We start from the raw sequence: 13,710 nt of genomic DNA, 5'->3' as shown, positions 1-13,710 counted from the left end.
CCAGATCATTTATGAATAAGTTGAATAGGATTGGTCCTAGGACTGACCCTTGGGGAACACCACTAGTTACCCCTCTCCATTCTGAAAATTTACCATTTATTCCTATCCTTTGTTCCCTGTCTGGAACAATCAATGGATGATCCATAAATCCATCCTACATCCACAGGATCCATGCAATTCTCAGACTAGATCGAATCTAGGAAATGAAGAGATTGGTTGTGAGACAGTACTGGCATAGATACTTTGGTGGAGATCTAAATACAGAAAGGCAGATCTAGGTTGAACATTTAAATAATCAAAAGACTCTGCATGACTGAGAATTAAAATCCCGCCTAACGGATGAAGCAGTCCTTCAACGGGAATTTAAAGACATCATCATAATTTACAGCCCATTAAATGTGAAGAAATTGTTTTATTTAAACAGATGCTGGGGAAAAGTTTAACCTTTTTAGACTTAGTTATATGGTCTAAAACACCCCTCCCACAAATACAAGGCACAAGTTTTGAGGATTTGAGTTGGGATGGGGGGGGTTGGTTATTTTAAAATTTGTAATACATGATCGAAAGTTTTATTTATGCTTCTCTCTCATACACAGAGCTTTATAGTAAAACTTTAATTGTATTAATTGAATACCTGAGGAAAGACTGTGTTCAGTTGCCTCTGAGTGGCTTGAAAAGTTGAAAATCAAAAGATTACTGAAGTTTTTCATATAGAAAATAAACTTTCATGAGCCATCAGGAAGTGTGTAAAGAGGCATTCCAATAATAAGGCTTAGCAGAGCACTTAAAGATGCATCATGTTAGGCACCCAAAAATCATCAGGACTTTAGCAAATCTTGGCACAAGTCTCCGGCCATTACAGCTGCAAACTGAACCTTCAAATTGTCAGCGGAGTGAAACCAGTGCAATGTTCTATGCCTGAGTCTACAGACAGCCTGAAACAGGAGCTCCAAGAGGTATTGAAATGCCCCATGTCATCTCAAGGAGGGGTTAACTCTTACACCTTAGTATAGTTAATGTTAATTTAAATCATTTCAATCCTTATTATAGCAAGCAAGAAAGAATAGGGACAATATTTTGAAGTGCAGTCTTTTCTGAGTGGTATCCCAATCCAGCATCCCAGTCTAGTGTGGTGTCTTCTGTGGGTGAAGTTTGATTTTAGGTAGAGTTTGGGATAATAGCACTGCCCAATCCTAAATAGAGGCAAAGAAAAACCATATAGCAATTCTGCTGCCCCCCTCCATGCTTTGTGAAAGGGCCCGTGGAGGGTTTGCATAAAACAAACAAACAAACAAACAAACAAACAAAGAGGGGTGGAGGTTAAAAATACAAAGCTTCTAGAAAAAAAGAGTGATTCCTTCCTGGGGACATTGCTGCTTTTCTGCATTGTGGAATGTCTTATTTACATAGGGCACGTCCCCCGGATTGGCGGGTAGTGATCGATCTATAGGGGAGCGATATACTGTGTCTCGTCTAGACACGATAAACCAACCCCCGCACGCACTCGTGTCGACTCCACCAGGGCGAGCGGCGGAAGCGGAGTCGACAGGGGAGCCGCAGCTGTCGATCCTGAGGACGGGAGGTAAGTCGGAATAAGATACGTCGACTTCAGCTACGGGAACAGCGTAGCTGAAGTTGCGTATCTTACCTTGACCCCCTCACACACAGAGTAGACCAGCCCATAGAGTAGTAATGTGCTTGGGAAGTTAGTTAAGTAGGTCTTAACACTTCATACCTTAATCAATATAAAAGAACAATGGATTATCCAAGAATAAAGAAATACTCTTCCCCTCCAGCTCAAACTACCCCAATTTCAAAGAGAGCGCAAAGAGACAGCTCCTGACATACTAACTTCGGCAGCTGTCCATGTCCACAGGAACTTGCTTACATTTTGAGGCATTTTTAAAAACGCACACTGAGGGGACAAATGGCTGGGGAGTAAATTCACACAGGTGGTGCTTTTCTTCAGAGACTTGCCTGGGACACATAAAAACACTCGTCTAAGGTTCTCCTGCAAAGTCCAGTCATAATGCGTAAAGCTTAGATCGTGCTCTGCACCTGAAAGACTGCACACAGAGCAGCTGATTAACTTAGGGATGGGGAAAAACTGCAGCACAGTGGCCTGGTGCCACTCAGATACCACAGTGAGGGGCAACCCCTCCCAAAAAACTGAACAGACAGTAAGAAACTGAGCTGGGATTAAAATCTGGGAGTTCCAGGTTCTCCGCCTGTGTTCAGCCCACACTGCCTCAAAGAGGAGACAGAAAGTCTCCTAACCCTTGAACAGCAAACCACGCAACTTGACAGTAAAAATTAAAAACAGCTCTAAAACCACAGACCGGGCTTTGGGGAAGAGGGGCTGGTTTGTTTTTTAAGTTTATTCAGCTGTGACCTAGGTTTAGTGCACACAAAAATTGAAGGCAAAAACCAATGCAGCGCCCTCAGCTGTTATGATGAAAAAAGATGTGGGGTCATGGTGGATAACCGGCTGACCCTGAGCTCCCAGTCTGATGCTGTGACAAAAAGAGCTCATGTGGTCCTTGAATGTATAAACAGGGGAATGCGGAGTAGGGAGGTTATTTCTACCTCTGTTTTTGGCACTGGCGTGACTGCTGCTGGGATACTGTGTCCGGTTCTGGCATCTGCACTTCAAGAAGGATGCTGACATATTGGAGAGGGTAACCCACAACAATAGATTGGGCTCCTGAAGTCTATTTAGCTTATCAAAGGGAAGATTAAAGGTGATTTAATCGTGGTCTATAAGTCCCTCAAAGTGTAGATAGAGCATGATAATTTCCATACACATATCAGTGTAGACTGCATTCCCCATGGAAGCACAAGAGCAGGCATGAATCTAATCATCCACAACAGGTGGTAAGGAAGAGGACAATGGCCAGGGCTTCAAAGCTAGCTTGCAGCAGTTTATTAGCCTAGCAATTTGTTATTAATCTCCATGTGAACACGGACGGAAGAACCCCAGGCGGGCCCCACAGTAGCAAGCACTGCTGATCAGGGCTGTCATGACAGCATTAGACTCTATCACACAGGAGTCTCAAGGTTTGCTCCTGTACCATTTTAAGTCAATGGAAAGGCTTGATCCTACTTCCATTAAAAGATATTATTCTTCTCACGAAAACAGAGTGAGAAAAAGCCTCTCAGAAAGCTAAGAAAATCCTTTGATACCTGGTACATTAAAAACAGGGTTCTGTTCTGGCCACAGCATTTTGGGGATTGTTCATAACAGAGCTGAGGTGAGAGGACAGTGTGAGCAGTGGGCACTAACTAGCATCAGTTTTGTATTTATTTATGTTTATAGTCGCAGAAAATGTAAGGCAGATAAATATATCAAGTATATTAAGTGCTTCCAGCACTCCTGGTCTAATCCTTCGTACTTATTTGTAGCACACCGAGATCCCAACCAGAATCAGGAACCTAGCTTCCTAGATGCTGTATAAACATATAGCAAGACAAGATCTCTGCCCTGAATAATTTACAGTCTAATTTCAGATAAGATGCAACAAACGAACATGCAAAACAATAAGAGGGAAGACAGTAACAGTAATAAGCTCCGGTGTTTACATATGCCAGCTCTAGGTCTGTTTATCTATTTAAGGTATTTATCTGGCCCCTGTTTACCACAGTATCTGTATCACAATCTTTACTGGATTAACCCTCAGAACATCCCTATGTGGTAGGGAAGTGCTAGGATCACCACTTGACAGATGGGGAACTGAGGCACAGAGCGATTTTGGGCTTGTCTAAATGAATGCTTAGTTCACGGCAGGCTGGAGTGTAAATATACCTTGCACAAGCCTGCCACACTCATGACTAAACTCTAAGTGGACCCTGCTGCTGCCAGTGTTCCCATGCACCTAAGAACGAACATACCTGTTTTGAAGCACACTACATACTTGTACTTCAGAATTTTAAATACTATGTACTTTGTGCTTGTATGAAGTACACTTTAAAAGGTATCTAAAATACCAGCAACTTTTTTCTCACTGCAAGTGCTTCTTCAAAATAGGTTTTTGAAGCAATCACATCCCTCGCAATTGTCCCACATTCGGGTTGGCGTGTGTAAATGTGTAAATAAATGTATTTACATTTAGAAGATTTTTTTTCATTGTTAATCCATTGTTCACATACATGAACAACATTTCATTGTTACTCTTCTTCTTTCTCTTCCACTGTGTGTTCACATTATTTAGATAGCTGTCCATACATTGACCAGACAATTGCAGGGAATATGGGAGTGGACAGTACTTGTGCTTCTGCTTGTACTTTTACTTATAAATAGATAAGCACAATTTTCACAGCACACCTGAACTTATAAGGACTTCTGCAATGTGCACTTGGCACTTATACTTAAGTCCTTTTCATCAGTATTTATGGCAACACTGGCTGCTGCACGCTAAAAAGTCCCCTAGCATGCCTTGACCTACTCCCCTTTCAAAGCAGGCGAGATCAAAGTGCAGTAGGGAACATTTAGTGCACAGTAGCAGGGTCCACACAGACACGTAGTGCCACAGGTGCTGGAGCTAAGGGAGCGGTTGCCAACTTTCTAATTGCACAAAACTGAACACCCTTGCCCTGTCCCCTACCCTACTCCTACTGTCAAGGCTGATTCCACACTCTGGCACTTTGAGTGCAGAAGGTGGGGGCCTGCCAGGATTTTAAAAATTAATACTGACCACTACAGTTTGGTATGAAACTTCCAAGGTCACAGCTGTTCTCTGACCTTGGATGGGTAGATCCTACCACCACCCAACTGCAAAAACAAAACAAAAAAACGCACCCTTTTTGAGAACCCAAGAAGGAGCACTTGGGAATTCCTTCCTGTGCAGTACCCTCAAGCTGTTTCTTCCCTTTCTCCCTCCCTTGTTTCCAGGGAACAGCTGTGAAAAAAAACAAAAAGAAAATCAGCTGTTGCCACCAGCTAATTAAACAACATATGCACAAACCTCTTAGGACACACAAAAAAACAATCCTGTTCTTAAAAAAGGTAAATTTTATTAAAAACAAAAAAAGAAAATACATTTGGAACTTAGGCTTTTTGCTAGGTCTGGAAAAAAACACAATTACAAAAATTAAGCATCAAGATAGCTCTTTTGAGGTTCAGCTTAAAGGTTACACGCAAAACAAAAGCATTTGGGAGTTAACACAGAGGAGTCCACAAGCCAATAAGAAAAAAGAGAGAAACCTAATCGCGTCTTCCTAGACATTCCCTGATCTACTTACATATTTGGAGATTTCAAATAAGTAGTCTCTAGGTATGATCTGATGGTTTTTCATACCTGGCTTAAAGCTCCCTACAGCATAGTTTAGCCCCGTTCCTGCAATGCGTATCCTCTCTCCGGAGAGCAATAACAACAGACAAAGGGGAAGTTTTTTCCCTCAATTTTAAAAAGTTCTAGCCCTCCCATTGGCTCTTTTGGTCAGGTGCCCACTGCATTCTTTTTACCTATGGGCTTTTTTTTAACCGTTTACATGTAAAGCAGGGGTTTCTGGCCAATGGGAGCTACAGAACCAGCACTGGGGCAGCACGCAGCACTTCCCTGATCGCCCCTGTGCCTAGGGACTGGACATACCGGCTGCTTCCGGGGAGCTGCGCAGAGCCAGGGCAGGCAGGGAGCCTGCCTTAGCCCCGCTGCACCACCAACCGGACTTTTAATGGCTGGAGCCACCAGGGTCCATTTTTGACTGGGTGTACTGGTAGAAAACTGGATGCAAGCAAACCCTAACGAAGGGTGCTTCTGCACCCCCTCGCTTGAAATAGTTTCCATTATATAAAGGGTTTACAGTTTGGTTAAATGGCTTTCAGCACCCCCATTATAAAAACTGTCCCAGCTCCCCTGCTGAGTGCCCAACATGGACTTACACCCAAGCTTGTGGTGAATTACACATTCATTTACACAAGCCCTAAGTGACTTGCCCAAGGTCACAGGGGAATTCTGTAGCGGAACAGGGAATTGAACACAGGTCTTTGAAGTCACAAGCTAATTTTCTCACCACTGGACCATCCTTCCTCTCTGTGTGGTTCCAAATCACTTAAACTTAATATTTTTTCAAAACAAAGTAATAAGCAATCCCACTGACCCTCCCTCAGGCCATTGCTAATTGGCCACGCACAGCAGGCATCACAGGAGAGGTTTATCCTGTAGCAGAATTTCAAAGAGCAGAGCATAGTGGTTTAACATATCAGTTCAAGGAGCAGAATAGAGGAGAAAATGCAGTAAGATAACTGACAATCACGGAACACTTTACAGGTATTCTTTAATTGAGACACCCAACATCGCTGAGAGATACTTGTTATTAGCCCCACTTTGTAAATGAGGACACTCAGGTGACTTGTTCAAGGCCACAGAGTGAATCAGTAACAGTGCTAGGATTAGAGCTCAGGACTCCTAGCTCTCAGCTCTATATTCAGACCACTAAACTGGGCCTCTTTTGCGCTTCCTTTTTGTGACAGACTTAACTCTTTGCTAGTAACGTTCTATAGGATACATTCCAGCCAAAACTTTTTAAAAGGAGTTTTCCAAAGTATCACTCAGTTGTTTCTGGATGACATTTTCAAAGGATTTGTCTAAGTCATTCCACTGAGGGTGCTTTACAGAATATCTGTATTATGAATTAGTTCTTTTTTCTCCATTATTCCATAACTTTCCCAAATGTCAAGGGATAACGCTGCTGTGCACAGCAGCCTTACTGAACTCTGGCACACACTGTACAAGAAAAGCTTTTTTTTTAAAAAAAAAACCAAACAAAATGCCTTCTTATATTCCCTTGCATAAAACTTTCCCTTATGGAGAATCCCAGAACACTGTCTGTCTACCTCTGTTTAGGACAAAAATAGTATGTAACAAAGTGTATTCCAACCCCAGCCTCGAGGTTGTTTTGTCCAGATTTGGTAGGAGAGGAGAAAGAAACATTTTCAGACAAAGAATGCAAAGCTTCTAAGTTTATCCACAGGAATGAGACTAGTTTTCTACCATGTATTGTGCCAGAAGTTTCAACGAGTGACGCATGTACATGAGCTTTTGAAGAGACCTGAGGTTTGGATATTAGAATAAATCACAGGAGTGGGAATAGTTTGAGATTTTCAAAGCAATCTAAGGAATTTACAAAGTATCTAAGGGTATGTCTACATCTACAATTTTGCAGCGCTGGTTGTTACAGCTGTATTAGTACAGCTGTATAGGGCCAGCGCTGCAGAGTGGCCACACTAACAGCAACCAGCGCTGCAAGTGGTGTTAGATATGGCCACACTGCAGCGCTGTTGGGCGGCTTCAAGGGGGATTTGGGGAACGCGAGAGCAAACCGCAGGGAAGGAGACCTGCTTGCTCAGGGGTTCGGGGAACGCGAGAGCAAACCGCAGGGAAGGAGACCTGCTTGCACGGGGGTTCGGGGAACGCGAGAGCAAACAGCAGGGAAGGAGACCTGCTTGCACGGGGGTTCGGGGAACGCGAGAGCAAACCGGGGAAGGAGACCTGCTTCCCTGCGGTTTGCTCTCGCGTTCCCCGAACCCCCCTGCAAACCGCGGGGAAGGAGACCTGCTTGCTCGGGGGTTCGGGGAACGCGAGAGCAAACCGGGGAAGGAGACCAGCTTGATTACCAGAGAGGCTTCCTCAGGTATGCTGGGATACCTGCTTATTCCACGGAGGTCAAGAAAAGCGCTGGTAAGTGTCTACACTTGATTACCAGCGCTGGATCACCAGCGCTGGATCCTCTACACCCGAGACAAAACGGGAGTATGGCCAGCGCTGCAAACAGGGAGTTGCAGAGCTGGTGATGCCCTGCAGATGTGTACACCTCCTAAGTTGCAGCGCTGTAACCCCCTCACCAGCGCTGCAACTTTGTGATGTAGACAAGCCCTAAGAGATTTAGACACACATCTCACAGTACAATAGGGTTCTGGTCCATGACTAGAGCTCCTAGATACTTTGGTAATATAAATAATTTTAATAGAAGATGTGCTAGACTGCTTTGAAAATCTCAATCTAATACTTGGGCTTACATTTCTTCTGGAAACAAAGCGAAGACACGTTTTCCTCTCCGTGCCCCAATTCCACCCATTCCCCTACACCCACACACTTCCCCATTGTCCTACCTCAGTGGGCTCTGAGTCCTGCATGTTTAACCCAGCAGACACTGAGTGCTCATTTGAAAGGATTTCATTTGCCAGCCCAATGGCAATGTTATTTGCTGGATTATATGGAAGCAGAGTTTGGAAGCAGTTGTTTCCGCCCCCTTCCCCCACCAGCCACCTCACCTTTAGGGCTAAACCACCTCTAAATGGTGTACATTGTGCACACACATATACATAAGAGAAAGAACTGCTGATGGCCAGTTTTCGTACCCAGGGTTCGCTGACCCATAATGCAACATGGACTTTGATGATGGCTTCTGCTAACCCAACCAGAGGATGAGCCACAATTTGTAGCCACTTATAAAACTTTGGAAAGGGGGAAGGGCTGGAATGTGGTTATTGGAATGCAGGGATGGAAGACTTACAAGTCCTTATCTTGACAAGAAAAGGTGTGGGAGAACCCAGCGGGGGAAAGGTACATGGAGGAGGAGGATGTTCCTTGTTTAATTATAAAGCAAAAGGTCACTGCTGTGTGGTCCATTGGAGACCGCTGTCTAAAACCAAATGTAGAGGTGGATTATTTGAAAAATGTTTACACAAGGCCAATACGCTCACTGACTTCAATTCAGAGTTCTGCCTGAGTAACCACGGAGTAGGGACATCAGGATTTGGCCCACAAAGAGTTACTGAACAGCCACACAGGATAAACTGACAGAACTGGAAGCATCCATAGGGAGTGATCCAGGACTGCTTACGCGTCACACAATAAATATCATCTAGGATATTTAGAGAGACCCTCTAAAGGTAGGAAATGGATGGCTCAGGGGACCTGCAGTAGGACACAGAGCATATCACTTCGCTGCAGTCAGCTTGGGTGACTGTCACTAGGTCTGAGTACCTGGGTTATATTAGCCTGGGTAGAGAGGCCCGACTGCAAAAGCTTAAAATGTCCCACACCTGTGTGACTGCATCCATGCTGGTGCTGCATACATCCACCTGAGGAGGTAGGCTAGGACTTCTGGGGGGCTATTCCCTGGTTCTTAGCACTGCACTAAGTCCTCTGAATTCTTTCACAGTCTATTGTAAGAGAACTTTGGCTCAGGACCTGTGTGGAAATGTTCTTAGTCTGCCAACTCACTAATGTAAACAACTTCCGGTCCTCTGCCTCTGTTGCAACCCATGACGAGGTGTGGAGTTTACTGTGAATGATGACCTGATCCAGCTGTTGGCTTTAATGCAACCTTCATTTTGGCAACAGGAGGCAGATGCAAGGCACGAGACCTGGTGGAAGGCATCTTGGCAGCATGGTATGTTGCTAAGGAGATCACGCTGGTTCCTCCACTGCATCCTCCCTGGTGCGTTCCCTTATCTCCTTCCCAAAGACTGTTCAAATACTGTGAAAGTGCTGTAGAAATACAGCAGCCTAAATACAATGTGGGGTTTAAATGCCAAACTGGTGTACATAACCTAGAAGGTGACTTCTGGTACAGAAGGAAGGTGTTCATAGAGGGGAAGAACTATGGCCCAGTGGGAACTGTGGGAAGGCACCAGAGGATTAGCAGCACTGCAAAGTGGGTGTGTTACCAGCCTGGGTTAAAGCAGGACCCAGGCTCAAACCCATATCGCCTAACTGTACCAGCTAGCTGGGTTTAAAGCACCTCTAAACCCAGATGAGAGGTTTGTGTGTGTGGACGGTAGTCAGGTTAGAGGCAACACCTGGGTAAGAGCCTGAGTTATCTCTGCTGTGATGCACTGGTTCAAACACAACGCAGATTGGTAGTGACCCGAGTCACTTCCTGTGGTGGCAACATGAACAGGCATTGGTGGGTTTGGTCCAGGTCTCAGTGGGTAGATTTCTATTTCATAAATGGCAGTCTCCGAAGGGAGAACAAGGAGTGGAGCTCTCCACTACGCCACAGATCTGGTCCCTGCAGGGCACAGTTAAGACAAATGCTCACAAAACACTGCTGTAATTTTGTAAAACATTTAAACTATGGCATTCTAACGTTAGATTACAAATTCTTGCAAATCTCAGTAAAAAGTAAATAACTACTCTTGATGGGAGAGTGAAGGCATTTGATATTCTTCACTCTGATAAAACTAACATGCAAGCGGTGTGTAGATATAACTCAATGGTTTGCGGCTTGGTAGTCAAGCAGGCACTTTGGAAGCTGAAGACCTAGCTTGCAAACATAGATGAGTGTTCCTCCCTGGGATTAATTAAAGTTCTGTCTGCTATAGTCTATTTGGGATATGCACAGCAGCCACCGGCAATTAATAGGGCTCTATATGGCCTCGAGATCATGGCAATGTGGCAGATAATTAAAGAATGTCTTAGACTGCCATCCACAGCAATCCATACTTTGCCTGAACGGAGCTCTTTAATACAGCGTTTTAGAACTTCAAAATGCTATAGAAACATTAATGAATCTGGAAGGCAGCAGTGTCTGACGGGTACAGCATAGACTAGGAATCAGAAGGCTGGAGTTCTATTCCAAGCTTGATTCTGACTTGCTGAATGACAATGGCATAGCTGCAAACACCGTACTTCAGTTTCCCGATATGGAAAGTGGGAATATATACACTCTTTCATATTACAGTTTATGATCTTCAGATGAAAGGTGTTATATTATAAGTGCTTTTATTATTAAAAGGTTAATTTTTACCATACCTACCAGGAAAATAATTGTTATCCTTATTTTAGAGAGGGGGAAACTGAGGCAAAGAGACGTTAGCTGGCTTACTTCTTTAATTAGTACATATGACTTCTACCAAGTAACCTCTTACTGGGAAAAAATAGGCAGAGATAATTGTTAATGATGTTTTCAATCTTTGTGCTCTCATCTAATGGGATGACTAGAGAAACCAATCTGCGCACTTTATTCAAATACAGGATCTACCAGGCACACCAACACTGGTTAAAAAAATGAAAATGATCTGTGCTGGATTGGGAAAGATCTGTCTGTTTATTTTTTGTTGGGCAAAACTCAAAATAATGCTGAATGTTCCCTGCAGCAACTGAATGACTGATATTGGGTTTGTTGAGGGAACTATTTAAAAATGCCAGAGCTCTGCCTTTTCATTAGCACAAAAGGGGCTGCGTTCGAGACATTTTAAAAGGATCGGATGATACCACTTTCAATAATAGTTAGATTTCATCACACCAATGGCTGTTTCTGAAGAGAGAATTTTCCATTCAGAGTATGGGGCTCAGGTATTACAAAATGATACTATCCTTGACATGTATCAAAATTAGGGAATCATTCAAGAATAATGTAGAATCAATTCAAAATAAGAGAAAACTAGAAGCTGCCTTTTTCTAGTTCTATGCAAAATAACTGAGAAAATATAGAAAGATAAATATAATTTAAAAAATCATTCCCTCTTGAGAAACACGCAACATTAAGGAGCTGCTATTTTCTTGGAGAAAGCTATAGACTGATAGGTGCATAACTCAGCTGGGATGTGCATGAATGATCCTGAAAGTAAGGAGTTTGAGATAAATTGAGATAAAATATTATTTTAAGCACACTTAACATAAATGCAAGCACTGATTTTTCTGGTGAGCAATTTACATCTTACGATGAAAGCTTTGCAAAACTCATAAGAATTGTTAAAAAGCACAAGGTCATTTAAGGATAAAGCTCCAAGAAATACAATTTCAGAGCAATGCATTTTATTTTATGTTAATAAGATTTATAAAACAAACACCCAGAGTTTTGCCAGGATTTCTCCTCTGAAAAAAACTTTCGTTGGTTTAAGAGGGAATATGCATGCATGTGAAACTAATTCCCTTTTGCTTCTTTAAAAAAGGATTTCCTCTTCAAAGGGAGTGGGCAGGAATCCACCAGCTTCAAAGGGCGAGACATGGAGCTAAGAATAGATCAGACCGCAGAATAAGAGGGGGAGGGGGCTGAGTGGGTTTGTCCTAGTGCCTGACAGAACTGCAGTCTCAGCTGCTGGGTGAGACTTATTTTTTGCTAGGAGCAAAAGACAAAAAATATATCCATCCCACCAAGTCTCTTTATTCCACTCAATAAAGCAAGCGACTGTCTGCAGCTCAATCAATAAAGCCCAACGTCCGAGTGAGCTGGACAAGACCACAATTTTGGAAAAGGGAGCAAATACAATCCGAGGTCAATATCGCCTTTCACAGAACGCATGGCAATAAATCCCCTTCATTTCAGAGGCAGCAATAGACTTCAGCAGTTCTTTGCACAGCCCTGTCCGGTGCCCAGGAGAATGGGGCAGGGTTTGCTGAGCCCCATTTCATTTTTTTTGCTATATTCGAAGTGCGAGACCCTTTTATTTTGGGGGGACAGGCATAAAAACGCCCTTCTGTCTAAAATTTGCTCACATGCCAGTATGCCTGCAAGGAGAACCCCTTTGCAACCTGCGTACAGACATGCAATTCTCACACGCAATGGGGGGACTCCTCCAACGTGCATGCCAGCAAGGCACCATCACATGCACATGTGCCTGGGAGGTGAAATCCCTCTCTCCAAGATGCGTAAGCCATTCACACCTGCAAGGATGAACCCTTCCCCAACGTGCACGCAGGGAAGGAACCCGTAGTCACATGCATACACGCGTCGGCAAGGTGACGTCTCCAAAATGCACACCTGGAGTCCTCCCACCCAGAGCGGGGATGCTCTATAGACTTCATCCGCATAGACTTAAATAATAAAGCTCCTGTCTGTAAATTCAAGCGGATGGGACAATTCATTAGGAGCAAGGCGGAATGTGCGCCCTTGCTCCCACACAGGGAAGATCGCCCACTGCAGCTTGTTGAAGAGTTTGTAGCTGTGGTGCCTCTCCCCCTCTCCTCCTCCCGTATTTAAAACCGCAGCAGCACCACTTACAACGGGGCAGGACTCTGCTGCTGCACCGCCCCGACCTGGAAATTTCAAAGGTAGAAACGGGGGAGGGAGCGGGCAGTAAATAGTCGGGCCAATTATACCGAGTCAAATGCAGAAGAGAAAACGACCTTCAAGATAGCAAAAATCACCTGACGCGAAATCAGACTTACCTGCTGCCCCGCAGCTGGGTCTGCGTGGGGGCCGGATGCTTCCGACTCCAACTGGGTCTGCAGAGGCGGGTGGGAGGGCTGGAGACGCTCCTGCCCCCAGCCGGTCCGCAGTGCGGGGGCGGGGGGGTGTTGGAGACGCTCCTGCCCCCAGCCGGTCTGCAGTGGGGGGGGGAGGGCTGGAGACGCTCCTGCCCCCAGCCGGTCTGCAGTGGGGGGGGGAGGGCTGGAGACGCTCCTGCCCCCAGCCGGTCTGCAGTGGGGGGGGGGGGTTGGAGACGCTCCTGCCCCCAGCCGGTCTGCAGTGGGGGGGGGGGGTTGGAGACGCTCCTGCCCCTAGCCGGTCTGCAGTGCGGGGGCGGAGGGCTGGAGACGCTCCTGCCCCCAGCCGGTCTGCGGTGTGTGTGGGGGGGGGTGTTGGAGACGCTCCTGCCCCCAGCCGGTCTGCGGTGTGTGTGGGGGGGGGGTGTTGGAGACGCTCCTGCCCCCAGCCGGTCCGCAGTGCGGGGGCGGGGGGGTGTTGGAGACGCTCCTGCCCCCAGCCGGTCTGCAGGGGGGGGGGTTGGAGACGCTCCTGCCCCCAGCCGGTCTGAGGTGT

The 13,710-nt window shown here is 45.2% G+C and overlaps 1 protein-coding gene across 5 annotated transcripts in view; it reads right to left on the bottom strand.

The window, feature by feature from the left end:
- The window catches only part of TMEM169 (transmembrane protein 169), a 254,139-nt gene that overhangs the window by 13,513 nt on the left and 226,916 nt on the right, over positions 1-13,710 (bottom strand). For 2 of the 5 annotated variants that reach the window (XM_050917155.1, XM_050917157.1), the window contains exons 1-3: positions 13,116-13,211; positions 4,796-4,895; positions 94-196 (exon numbers count right to left, since the gene is read on the bottom strand). The exons of 1 other annotated variant lie outside the window; for it this stretch is intronic. The gene's annotated coding sequence lies outside the window, so the exon portion shown is untranslated. Of the gene's footprint in view, positions 1-93; positions 197-4,795; positions 4,896-13,115; positions 13,212-13,710 lie in introns of those variants that run through there. 2 more of the 5 variants (XM_050917156.1, XM_050917158.1) reach the window with 2 other exon arrangements.

The sequence above is a fragment of the Gopherus flavomarginatus genome, chromosome 10 (assembly GCF_025201925.1).
Source record: "Gopherus flavomarginatus isolate rGopFla2 chromosome 10, rGopFla2.mat.asm, whole genome shotgun sequence".
NCBI classification, from domain to species: domain Eukaryota; kingdom Metazoa; phylum Chordata; order Testudines; family Testudinidae; genus Gopherus; species Gopherus flavomarginatus.
This window is presented reverse-complemented; position numbering and strand designations above follow the sequence as displayed.